General features: G+C 44.6%; 1 long non-coding RNA gene across 2 annotated transcripts in view; it reads right to left on the reverse strand.

The window, feature by feature from the left end:
• Positions 1-1550: 1550 nt before the first annotated feature.
• Positions 1551-13407, reverse strand: part of LOC108446931 — a 29650-nt gene continuing 17793 nt past the window's right edge. The window contains exon 3 of one of the 2 annotated variants that reach the window (XR_001862273.1): positions 1551-1871. This is a non-coding gene — a long non-coding RNA (uncharacterized LOC108446931). Of the gene's footprint in view, positions 1872-6438; positions 7238-13407 lie in introns of those variants that run through there. The other variant, XR_001862274.1, reaches the window with a different exon arrangement.

Below are 13407 nucleotides of genomic sequence, written 5' to 3' on the forward strand. Positions count from 1 at the left end.
TTCTTAGGGTAAACAATAAACACTCTGCTGAAATTCCAAAGAGCTTCTGGGATTAGTTGTAGTCTGCTGGGAAACCAATTACTCTCAAGCTCCAATGCTCTTTCAGATTGCGACACTTGCTAAATTGGGTTCAGGGAGCGCTGGGTGGACAAAAAGGTGCGTGTTGTTGTTACTCCCTATCGGAGCGTTCCCGTGTCTGCTCAAACGAAGAGGGGAGCATTGAAGAAAGCTATTTCCCTCCAAACACCAGGCTCCATCTCCGTGTGACAGCAGACAGAACAGAAAGAGGTGCAGGGACAAGAGGAGATTTGAGATGAGCTTTGCTCATCGCTGCAGGATGGAAATACGAGCGGCTGCCTTTGATTAATGTATGCCCAAGGTCACACATGCAACTGTAACAGTCAATAGCAATCAGATTAGCGTAATGTATTATTCAGTGTTTATGATGGTGAATTTGTATAGCGCCCGTGAGGCAGCTTTGATCCCCTTGAAATGTTTCCTGAATGCCATTTGGGAATGCCACAAAGCCCAGGCAGCACTGTGGCATCTCCAGCTCACGTTCCTCCTGTCAGCAATGCATAATTACCCACCTCTGCTGCTCCTCCTGCGCGGACACACACTTGGATTTAATTGGTCTGCAATTGGTTTCCAGCCTGACTTTTTTTGCCCCTAGGTGTTAGGGAAGCAGGGGAAATAATCAAAAGTAATGCATTTAATTGAAGGTCCCAAGTGCTTTACAAATACTGCTTCATTAGACCTCGCTGTAAATAGGTGATAGCTTTATCCAGATGCAGTCCTGGCCCATGGATGAGCATGCAGTGCCCTGTAGGATGCAGCACCACTCTGTGGGTTCGGTAGATAATAGTGCATAATTTATATTTTATTTATCAATCTTGCCCTCTAGAGCTTTTAAATAATTTTCAACTCACTTCATATTTTGAAAAGATTTTTCTAAACAATTCTACAAATAATTTCTGGGTTGGTTTCTTTTTTGCTGTTTGTTTTTTTTTTTCTCTCAGTTCTCTGCAGAAGGATTGAGGAACTAAGGAGAATTTATTCACATATAGGCCAGCTCTTTGAAAATGAACAATACTACACAGTGGAGAGGTTTTCGACACAGTCCAGTACAAGAACTTTTAAATTTAAAAAAAAATATGTCTTGTTAATGAGCAATTTGTTGGTGAGTGGGATGTAAGGTCTATTCTGTTTAGTTTTATTGCACTCAGTCTATCACAGGATCTGGAGGTGTGGATGCACAGGGTGGGCTTGGCATGGGATGGGCTGCACTCACAGGTTCTTTTTCTGAAGGAGAAACCCAGCATTGCCCTTTAACCAAAAGTGCTGCTGCTCCCAGACAGACCCGACAGGGCAGGATGCAGACAGGAGAGGGAGATCCTGGAAAGGCCTGGTAGGAAGCTGACATTCCCTCTGGAAGGGATTTGGAACTATGTGGTCTTTATGTTCTTTCCAACCCAAAGCATTCTGTGACCTATTCAGGTAAATGATGCAATGACAGATAAGGGGACCTGTGTAAACCCCAGAGGAGAGGAGGATATAGAAGGGAGAGCAGGTGGTGTTTCTTACTGAAAGGAACTTGCTGGGTTAGATGTTTTGTTAAATTTGGATGCCAAACCTTTATTTGTCATTTTGCACTCCGGTAAATAATTTTATACAGTGACTCACAAACCCTTACTCAAAAACTAACTCAGTCCAGTTCCTTGGAGGCAAGTCATTCCACATGGATTGAGCATAGCCAGGACGCTGTGAGCTGTGCCGCATCAGCAGGCAAGGCCTAGCTGGGGGAAGCTGTGCTAGGGCTACCTCAGGGACTTCTGTTATGTCCAGTCTTGCTCAAAATCACACTTACTGACCTGGAAAAACAGGTAGAAAGCACAGTAATTAAATTCCCAGGTGACACCTAAATTGGAAGGCACAGCAAACAACAATGGGAAAACCATTCTGGGAAAAACTCTGATGGACCAAGAGAGAAAAGCAATGAGGCAATGTACAATGAGATGAAACCAATGGATGGATGGGTTGGTAGGTGGGGTTGATTGGTGCTGGTCGGTGGGACATACTCAGCAGGGCTGGAGAATATGGAAAAACCAAAATATCTGATATTTCAGAATATATTTTTGGCAATGCAGCACGGCTGCGAGTAAGTCCACCAGACAATTAGAGCTGAAAGACTAGAGGCTTGGGAGGGAGAAAAGATGAGAATATTGTCCATAAAAGAGCAGCTGGGCACATGTAGAAAATTGTATTCTGTTACGACCACTTCAACACCAGGAAGAAGTCAACAAATGAAAAACAATTAAGAAGAAATGACAGAGAGTAATCTGATAAATAAAAGCTGTATTATGGCAGTGTTGCTGAACTAAAATTTGAATTGAGGAGGGACAATTACAGTGAGCAACAGGTATTTAGGCTGTAGATAGGAGCATTAACATGTAGATAGAAACAGAGGCAGGGACTCCTGGCGGCAGCCAGAAAGTGCCCACAGGGGAAGAGAGGAAAATATTGGCTGAACATCAGCATCAGTTCCCTATTATCTGAGCAATTAGTCCTGTGGAATGAGCCCTGGAGAAAAGTGCTGACTGATTTTAAACTGGTACAGTCTGAGAACTGGGAAACAAACCATACAGCAGCAAAGAGCCTTTCACTGGCACAGGGATTCAAAAATTCCTCCTTTTCTAGGAGCTTTGTTTATAGCTCTTGACAGTTAAATCACCCTGACATTTGATATTGTGACTGTTCGAAGGACTTTGGTCTTTACCACTTTCATTTTTACACATAGGAGGGCAGCAGTTAATAAGGAAAAACCTCCCAGAGTGGATGAAGGACCTTTCCTATTCATTCTTGGTAAAAAAAAAATGTGAGCAGAAGACTCAACCAACTTTCATCAAACTTTCTGATGCTCTGAGTTCTGGGAACATTTCTGCAGCTCCCTGGTGTCCTGCTGCCATCCTGTGTGGCCCAGGCACCCTTGGGATTATTTGTGGAAGGCTTTAGGATAGAGCAAGACATATTTCAGCTGACTCTTGTCAGTCTCTGGTTAAAATGACATCAAAGTGGTGCCTACTTGCTATGCAGGGTGGAACTATGGTGTAAGACATTAAGACATTCCTTTGTGAAAAGGGAAAATGGCTTCTCCAGCTCTCCCTTTTTGTTCCTTCCCAGGAATTACGAAAAGCTGCACACTTAAATCAAGCCCTATGTCATGTTTCTGCAGGAGGAGACCTTAGGTGCTGAAAAGGGGGACTTCAAACGGTGATATATTTGTGTGGAAAGAGTCAGCTGTGAATGCGACACCCATTTCCATAGCTGCAGGAGAGAAAAGGGTGGTTTAGATACAGGAACAGCTTTCCCTCTAGCCTGAGACAGAACAGAGACAGATAATAAGGTCCTGGAGCTCATGCAAATGTGCTTCCTTTTTGAATTTATGCTACTTTGAAGCTAGCCCAGCTCTGAGCAGTGGGTTGGACAGGGTGACCTCTAAAGTCTCTTCCAACCTGAATTATTCTGGATTTGTCATTGTAATGCTGCACTTTCATCTCACAAAGACGTGTATGGCTGCCCAAGGAAGATCAGGACTGCTCCCAAAGCATGTCCTGCTGACCATCTCAGCAGGGGGGAAGGGACATATCTGTTCCTGAGGCTTCCAGACATTTTTAGGGAACTCATTATGTTCTAGATAAATTCACAGCATTTAGCACTCATCTGCCAATGCAATCTGTTAAGTTTGTATCAGAAGGAGAATTTGACCAAAATGAAGGCTTGAGTTTCATGAGAACATTCACAAGTGAGTGCTGAGGTCTGCCTGCTGATGGAGGGCTCAGACTTCCCAGCACGAATCCTGCCCCGAAGGCTGGATCAGGATGCTGAACCACAGACCGGAGCCTTCACCCACGCACAAGCCAGGAACCCCACGGAATGGCCTTGCAGAGGGCAGGGTGTGCCACCAGCCTCTGGCCATTCCCTCCTTCCCACCCTGTGCCACCCGCTGTCCCCATCCAGTGCTGCTCCCTCCCCACAAGGACTGGTGCTGCACTAAGTGTCAGCAAACAGCAGCAGCAAGAAGTGCTCCTGCAATCATTTTATTGCTTACACAATGTTTGTACTGCACTGCAGGATAAAAAGGTTCTTTCATATCCAGTGCAGGAGCCAACCTCAATCCCTATTGTACCTTCTCACTCACTTTATTAAGTTTACTTCATTTCTGCTCTGCCTCTGTACCTCTGTGCCCTCTGCTGTGTGTACCAAATCTTATTGACATTTTAATATTAAATTATTATGACAAGAAGATATTCCACTTGCTAAGTAATTTGTTTTATTCGGAGGAAAATTGGAAGCTGCAGAAAAACCATTATGAAAGATTAAGACAATGGAGTGATACTGACTGATATAATATAAATTATTATTTTGTCAGCAGCACACCCAAAACCTCTACTAAAATTTTAAGCAATAAAGCCAACAAGTTAGAAAATTAAATTTGGGGGATAAAAAGAATATTATGCACACAGGAAAAAAAAATAACATCAGACAGACATTACAGAAACACACATCCCAGAGACATCTGCAGGAACCGGAGGGGAATCCATAGATGAGCACCTGGCCTCAACTGGGCTCATTCAGGGTGGGTTTGTTGGAATTGTCATTGACTTTGGGACACAATTGATTCCCACAAAAGCAGATTGATAAGGAATTTCTTTAAGTGATTGTTGAAAGGTATATCCTTATTCTGTCATCTTTCCTTCTCCTTTTGAAGGCTTCAGCTTCGGCCCTGATGGAGGAACATGCAGTCCCTGTCCCTTATTTCTCTCTGCCTTCCATCTCCTAAAGCTCTCGAGATGCTCCAGGAGCTAAAATCAGCTCCTGCTTCCTGCCTTGGGACAATCAAACCTCAAATACTGGAAAGGAGGTGACTTCAAAAGTGACATGTCATGGTTCACAGGCAGCCTGGGGAGTGCAGCACATGTCTTTGCCGTTCCTGTGCTCCCTGCTCAGCAAGGGAAGCAGCTGGTAGGGATCGTGCTCTGGCAGTAAGCAAAGCTCCTGATTTCTGGAAATGCCTTCCTGCTTCTAAGGTAGACCCAAGCTCCCAGGAAATCTGGGGAATAAGGAGCCAGGGAACATGGCTGTCAAAGAAAGGATAATTTTACATGCAACTTGTGGTCCTGCAGTTGGCATTTCAGTTAAGATGTGCCACCTTTTGAGTAAAGAACAATTAACCAAAATATTGCTCCCACCTGGCAATTAACCTCTAATGCAGTAGAACCTTAATTTAAACAAAATTAACTCATTCTTTGTCATCATATTTTCAAGAGCGAGGTTGCTGTTGGCTTCCTGGACACTCTTGGTTTGAAAACACTGTGTGTGTTTAGCTTAGATACAATGTCCTTTGTTTGAGCAACCTTGATAACACACAAGGGGAGCAGTGGTTTTATATGGCTGTGTGAAAAGACTGTGCATTGCAGATACACTCAGGAATGAAATGCCTGGATTCTTCCCATCTCTAGGGGTCTGAGATGGGTAAAACTGCCAAATGCCTCTGACCTCGTACAGAAGCCAAGGATCCACATCTTCATGGTCTAACTTTGGCTGAGGAAGTTTAAATGCTGTAGGTTTCCAGGGGAGGCAGTGAAGCGGGCTGGGGAGAGACAAAAATCAATCACTGAAATCCAGTTAGGCTTGTACTGGAAATCAGAACAAGCTGCAAAGCTCAGTGCCTGTGTGGGTATCACTGTCCCCCACAGGCTTGTGTTCCACACCCCCAGAGACACCTGAGGGTTACCTGTACATACCTGCTCAAATAACAGCCCATAAAACGCCCTCGCAGAGGGCACAAGTTAAGGCACATACCTTTTTGTGAACCTAATAGAGCACGGGGACCAAAATGCTCACATGGCTGCAGTCTTTTCAAGGAAGGTGAGCTGATACCAGAGCCATGAGCTGGCTTTTGGCTTTGCTGGGATTTATTTTTTCAGATGATTGCAGCAGCTCTGTGACTACAGGTCAGTGTATAAGCAGCTTTATCCTCTACTAGCTGGATTTGTCCATTAACTCACTCTAGATTAGAAATGAGCCCTCACTACTCACATTCACTATCTGGAGGTTTGCATATTCAAAACCAGTGGCAATATTCCTACTGCAAATCTAAGGAAGATGGGGCTTGCAGAATTTCTGGATGTCTGCAGTGTTTCATCTCAGGGTTAGCAAGAGAAAAGTAACTATTCTTAGGGAAGTAATCAATTCTTTAGCTAGGAAAGAGAAGTGGCTGCCAAACTGGAATTGTGGCCAGTATCTTGTCCTTTGTTGTGAGGGTGGGGAGGCCCTGGCACAGGGTGCCCAGAGAAGCTGTGGCTGCCCCTGGATCCCTGGAAGTGTCCAAGGCCAGGTTGGACGGGGCTTGGAGCAACCTGGGACAGTGAAAGGTGTCCCTGCCCATGGCAGACGAGTGGTACTGGATGATCTTTAAGGTCCCTCCCAACCCAAACCATTGTATGATTTTATGATGCTTTAGGCAGCTCTTCAGAGTTTGTGGTGCAAGATTTTAACTTGCATTATGTCAAGACACCAGAAAGGAGGTTGTGGATGGAGGGCTCTCAATTCCCAGAGCAATTCCTGTGCCTGAGAGCAGCATTTGATGTTACTTTCCTGTGGGGAAGAAAAACTACCCAGCATCTGGAGCTGGCTCCTTCCACCTCTGCTTCTTGAGAACACCAGGGGTTGCACCAGGGTAGTGTGACATTTTCACACTGAGTCAATTTAGCAGTTTTGTCCTTCTTTCCTCTGGGCAGCCTGGAGTGGTCATGTTCTCCCTTCCTTCACTGTTTAAGGCAGGAGGAGAAAAGGCAAAGTCGTGATTTGTTGGGAAATATAAATTACAGCAGCTGCAAAACAGGGGAAGAATTTGGTTCATGGGCCTGTTGTACATAATATCACACTGAGCATGTGAGGTATTTGACTAACATTTGGGAAAAAAAAGATTCATTAACCAACTGGAAAGTTGATGGATTTCTTGAAGATCTTTCCAAAATTCCTATTATGAGGACAGCATTCTTGTGTACTAGACATGGAGTCCCTAGACACTTAACAGATGGAGTTAGATCACAGTCTGTTTTTAATCCTTGGATGATGACCTCAATTGCAAAGGTACTGCTTCTCATCTTGTCCTGGCACTGATCTGGCTCCTCCTAGCATTTCACACTTGATGCTCAGCGGTACTGAATATAAGCTGAAGAGAAAATAGAGAATTAAAAGTGTTAGCTCATTTTTTAAGACTCACAGAAACACCATCACTGCCGGTGGGAGACAGCGAGGGAATTCAGGAATCACTGTGTCCATAAAGTATTGTTATCATATTGAAGTCTAACTTTTGTAGGTCTATGATGATCAAGTTTTGAAGATGAAAGATTGGTCTGTAGAAATTACATTATAGAACAGACATTAAATATTAATCTTTGTGTACCAGAGAGATTTTGGATTACAATTTATGATCTAGAAACATCTCTGTGTTCCCTCCACATAAAAACACTGATTGTCTTGGTAAATGCAATTATTTTTGAGGAGAGAAAACAATCCAGGTGGAGAGCCAAGCCCAATATCTTCATGTAAAGCCAAGGATTTTTAGTCAAGTACCAGTGACTGTGGTCATGGCATGTCCACGGGAGGGCAGCAAGGAAACGTCATCTCCTGTCTGGATTTTCCACAGGGATCCCACAGCTCTCAGGGGCCCCCAGAGTCAAGGTTGGGACTGTCCTGAGTGGGGACAGCAGGCTGAGGAGCAGGGAGAGGAGCTGCCTCTGCTCTTCAGGTGCCCTGAGATGTGTAAAGACACAAAAGCTGTATAAGTAGGTGATTTCTTGGCTGAGTTTGCAAAGCGGAGCAGAATAATCATCTGGGGTGAAACTGTAATTAAAGGTGTGCCGATGTTCCCAGTGAATGAGAGTAGAGGAAAAAACATCACTTTGGGATGGAAGGTTAATTTAAATGCCAAGTTTCCCTTCATATTTTGAAATAAAATTTGAATTAATCTGGAGATTAAATGTCACTTTGAGTGCATGTTAAAAAATGAGCCAAACTTGCCACTGCTAATGTGTAACTGAACCAGTGTTTTCAGATTGTTTTGCCCCTGCTTTTGGTTTATTTTTATTACGGCCATTTTTCCCAAGTAAAACCTGAATTCATGGAATGTGTCAGGGCTTCTGTAAACTTTTCATGAGTCAGGAGCATGGGAGCACCTGGGAGCACCATCCCAAACCCAGCCCCTGCGGGTTTCTGTCTCAAAGCCTTGCCTGGGTCAGTACCTACCCATGGCACAACTGTCCCCTGTCCCCTCCCACGGCAGAGACTCCATATGGAGACCTAATTCCATAGGGGAAGGCACTGCTGCAGCCACAGCCCTGCTGACTGGCAGCCAGTCTCCTGTGGTGTCAAAGGGACTCTTCCAGTCAACAGCTCTGAGCTGAGAACAGAGGAGAACTGGAACAGGAGGAGAGGTTTCCAGAAGTGACGTGCTCAGGCTGATGGCAATTAGGCACGAGGGCTGAGTGAAGAGAGATGTTTAATAGGGCTCCAGTGGAACTGAAACCATGGGCTATATTAATTTTTTTTTTTTTTTTTAATATATCGATCTCAAAAGCTTCCACCCAGCAAAAGAAAAAATAAAAAAGACACTGCAGAACGATATACTGAGCCTTATCTTAATTGAACATTAGGAGATGTTCCTGTGGCCAGCTGGGGGCTTTTGCTGGTTCAGCACTCAGGATGGTATCTCCCAATTACTGCCATTAGCACCGTACTTAAGGGAAACGTTTTATCCTTTCCCAGCGAGGCTGAGCACCTGGAGGTGTCAGTGTGGATGAGCGAGGCTGCAGACCTGCAATTTGTTCTCGTCTGTTGTAAGTGCCCTTGTACCTGCTTTTAACCTCTCACAAATGCAATCTAGCTCACTTTTTAATTTATTTTTTTTTTAACTGTTGAGTAAAATGTCTGAAATTTCTTTAGAGAAAACCACGGGATTAGAGATTCTTAGCACAGGGTGCCCAGAGAAGCTGTGGCTGCCCCTGGATCCCTGGCAGTGTCCAAGGCCAGGTTGGACGGGGCTTGGAGCAACCTGGGACAGTGGAAGGTGTCCCTGCCCATGGCTGGGGAGAGGAACTGGATGAGCTTTAAGGTCCCTTCCAACCCAAACCATTCTGTTGTTCTGTGTGCAGGCAGACTCTTAAGTTACTATGGAGAAGACAGCAGCTGTAAATTCACAGCCACTGGAGCTGCCGTGGTGGCTGCACTACTGAGAACCAGCAGGCTCGAGAGTGATTTTCTGTAGGTAATTTCTGGCTATTTGCACACAGGAGTTTTGCTGGTTTATTGATTTACCCATTTCTTCCAGCTGGATTCATTCCAATACCAGAAATTCAGTTTGTCACATTACAATTTTCCCTTTGGAAATGATTTGTGGCAAGAGCACTACAAAGGAATACATCGGCTTCGGTGTTATAAAGTTATAGAATGGTTTGGGTTTGAAGGAACCTTAAAGCTCCTCTCCTTCCACCCTCCTGCTATGGGCAGGGTCACCTCACCCTAAACCAGTTTGCCCAGTGCCCCGTCCACCCTGGCCTTGAACACTGCTGGGGAAACATCTATTTAAAAATCTGTGTTTTTTCACCACCCAAAGCTTAGGGAGATGGTTTTTCATTCATCCACTCCTTTCCCTGCTGGCTGGAAGTGCTGTCATACTGGAGATGTCTTATGTTATGCACAGACTTGAGGAAAGCAAGATGTATATTTTCCTGGTAACTTCTCTATTTTTCTTGGTTTTTGGGGCTGTTCCAGTATATAGTAACTCCCCAGATTTGTTTTCAGGATGCAGGCTGCTCCAGATGAAGTTTGGAGCGTGGTGTCTGGAATTTCTGCTGCCAGGTTATGCTGTGTGGAGCTGCAGAGATTTTGTTTATTGTGTGGTTTCTTCACCAAAACACCCAAGATCGTGTTTTTCTCACTTGTCTCCCGAAGACATCACAGAGTGATAGATGATAGTCATTTTGCATAGCTGATTGCTATCCCAGGCCCTCAAGTGATTGCTTGAGCTTTCTGAAGAGCTCTGCCACGCATCACTGCCTGGGTGAGCAGAGAAAGTTGAATATGACAGAGGAGAAAGGGCTCCCAAGGTCCTTCCAGGAAGGACATGAGGATGTAGGAAGCAAAAAAATCCTTTTTTTTTTCTCTGAGTTTCCCCAACACCCAGGAAAGGGCAGTGCAGGCTTTGGCTGGGAGAAGGGATCCCCGGGGAGGGAGCACATTCCTCTGTCAAACGTTCTACGAGCAGTTGCCAGCTTGGTGCTAATTATACAGTGCTCACCTACCACCAGGGCCAAGAGTTATCCAAGGAGACTTTTTATCCTGTTATTCAGCTTTAATTGACTGTGCTGAACTGAAATTTGCCTTTGGAAGTCTCTCCATACTTCCAGTATCTTGGAAACAGAACCTTTTCAAGGAAGAAGCCTAATGATATACCTTCCTTTTCCCAGCCAGAACTTTGCTTAACAGACAAAAATTACTAAAATCCAAGTTCCAAGTAATTACAATCAGTCAAGATGTGGAAGCTCTTCCAACACTTAAGTTTTGTGTGTCTTTTTGCTTTTACAGAAACTCCCTCTGTTCTCTCTCCAGACTTTAAAGGTTTAAGCAATCAAGTTCCCTGTTTTCTCTTAATGCTCTGCATCTTAGCCATCAATAAGTCTGGATTATGTTTTCCAAGCAAATGTTTCCAAGAATATAAATATACGGCAGGGGGGAGGCGTATATATATAATTTTAATTATGGAAAAAATGAAAGGGCTGAGTTCCTTAAGGAAAAGGAATGGAAGCAATCCATCCTGTATTTCCAACAGAGGTTGACATGGTCCATGCTCATGGAGTATTGGACAAATCTTGAGTTTCTTTACAACTTCTCTTGTTCTGCTTTTAGTTTTCACTTAGAGCTGAAAACAGGTGGCGGGAGAGAACAGGAAACTCTTACAGTTGGAGTTTGTAAGGACCTGTTCCTGTCAGAAATGTATCTACTCTTCCTTCCCTTCTGCTGACAGCATTCTTCATGCTAATGGAGAGCTGCATAAATCCCTCCTAGTTCTCTTCCTTATTTTCAGATCATTTCAGCTCTGCTGGAACTTTTCTGCAGCTCCCATCTTCCATTTGGGATATTTTCCTTAATTTCTCTTCACACCTGGTAATGTGCAGTATTCAATAATCTCTCAGGGTCCCAAACGCTTGAAACATGTTTTCGGAATGCACTGTCACACTTACAACTGCTCCTGTTTAAAGGAGCATGAATTTCCTCAGCACGTCATGCTCCAAATCCCTGCTTCTGAGAACCTTTCTTAGTTACAGTCCCCAGTGCTGTAGTTACTGCCTTTAATAATTGTCTTTCTCCATTTTTATGCTGGGGGGTTGTTTTTAAGGCTCTCCTGGGGAGAACAAAAAGGCCATAAAATTCTTTAGTCTCAGGGTCATTTCAGATCAGGTACAAATTTTGTAGGCACCAGACTGGTGCCTTATTGCTCCATCTGTAGAAATTCACGGAGGCAGCGGGAATAGCTCTGTCTGTCCTACAGAGATCAGCTGAATGTCCTACACAACTCTGTGTGACACTTCCAGGAGGAGCTGGGCAGATGTTGGCCATGGGGTGGCAAAGCTGTCCAAGCTCCACTGCATTAATCCCCTCTGGGCTGCCTTGGTGCAGGCGAGCTGCAGGGACAGCCTCGGCGGCTTCCCTGGGCTGTGCTGTGATTCCCATGATAAACCCAGTGGCTGGGATCTGTGGCAAGAGGTGAGAGATGCTGGTCACCACCTGGCTGCTCGGGGCAGAGATCCCTTGTGCTCCCTCGCTGCTGCAGCTTCCAGGGAGGGACAGCTTGGCTTTGCTCCCTGCAACGTGCCCACGGGGCAAGAACCAACACAGGGCACTGCTGTGGATGCAGCTGTGCCAAGGGATCAGGTCTGGGATCCTGGGATGAAACCAAACTTATTTACGTCATAACCTCAACATCTGTGCGCTGGGAGTGAGCAGTGGATGCCACAGGGCTGGTGAACCCAGTAGAGGCTGTGAGGGAGCTGAGACAATCACAGAATCTCTGAATGGTTTGGGTCGAAAGGGACCTTAAAGCTGATCCAGTTCCTCCTCCTGCCATGGGCAGGGACACCTTCCACTATCCCAGTTTGCTCCAAGCCCTGTCCAACCTGGCCTTGGACACTTCCAAGGATGGAGATAAACTGTTCATTCCATTTCAGCTGCCTTCTTTGTGCCTTTAACAAAGCTTCCTCCCCTGAATCCTCACAAAGCTCCGGTTCCACACAGGGTTCCACACAGCAGAGCAGGAGAGCCAGACAGTCTCTTGCCTTGCTCTGCATGGGCTTGGGAGTAATAGAATGAGTCATCAGATGGGACCTTAAAATTATGATGTGTGGGACGGCTTGTGAAAACCTAAAGAGATTAATATTTAAAAAAAAAAGGATCCAGTTCCCTCAGCGCTGTAATGAAGAGGTATTATACACACCAGGCACCTGTGTGAAGGTATCCCTGTAACGATCTATTACCACTTGAATGAAGGCAGATTAAATACACACTAGAAACTGAGCACTGGGGAATTTATACTGTTTTCTCCAGGACTGCACCACGAGAGAAAAGAAGCAGCAAAGAGAAATGATGATAAAAAAAAAAAAACAACCACCAAAATACTTAAAAAGGATATTGCTGCCCTATATTTTGTGTCTCCTTGCTGCTCTCAGCACTAGGGATTTTTGTGTAAAAACAAAATACTTATGCCAGCAGGAGTTGGGTCCAGAGTCTTCCTTGTACATGCAGGGACTGGTTCTAATGATCCCTAATGGAGATGCTCCCAAATGAATTTTCAAAGCCTCAGCTTTCCAAAATCCTTATCCATGTCACTGATGGTCATGTTTTGTTGGAAGTAGCACTCAGAAGGGAGTTCTGTAATAAATAAATTGCTGCCAAACTCCAAGAAACCAATACTTCACACACAGTTATCTCACTACACACTTTCAAGCAAGTACTTCCCTTGCATTTTCCTTCCCATCATTTCTGATAAATGAAATAATGTTACTTTTATCTGCTGCCTTTGTGAAGTGCTGCACATGTTATTTGTGCAAGGAGAATGCCAATGAACTCATTCTTTTTTCCTTTGCTTACACGAGAATAAAGCCCAATTTCTCGGCAGAGGCAGCATCAGATTGCCAGTTGCTAGATGAGGTAAACCAGATTTTCTTTTTTTAATTTTTAACTTGAAATTTAGCAGTGCTGAGTTTTCTAACACCAAAGCAACAAAGCTTTTGGAGTAGACCGATGACCTAAGGAAGTGCTGCCATTCCTCAGGTGCCCTGCAGTCCC

The sequence above is a fragment of the Corvus brachyrhynchos genome, unplaced genomic scaffold, assembly GCF_000691975.1.
Source record: "Corvus brachyrhynchos isolate BGI_N302 unplaced genomic scaffold, ASM69197v1 scaffold125, whole genome shotgun sequence".
Taxonomy (NCBI): domain Eukaryota; kingdom Metazoa; phylum Chordata; class Aves; order Passeriformes; family Corvidae; genus Corvus; species Corvus brachyrhynchos.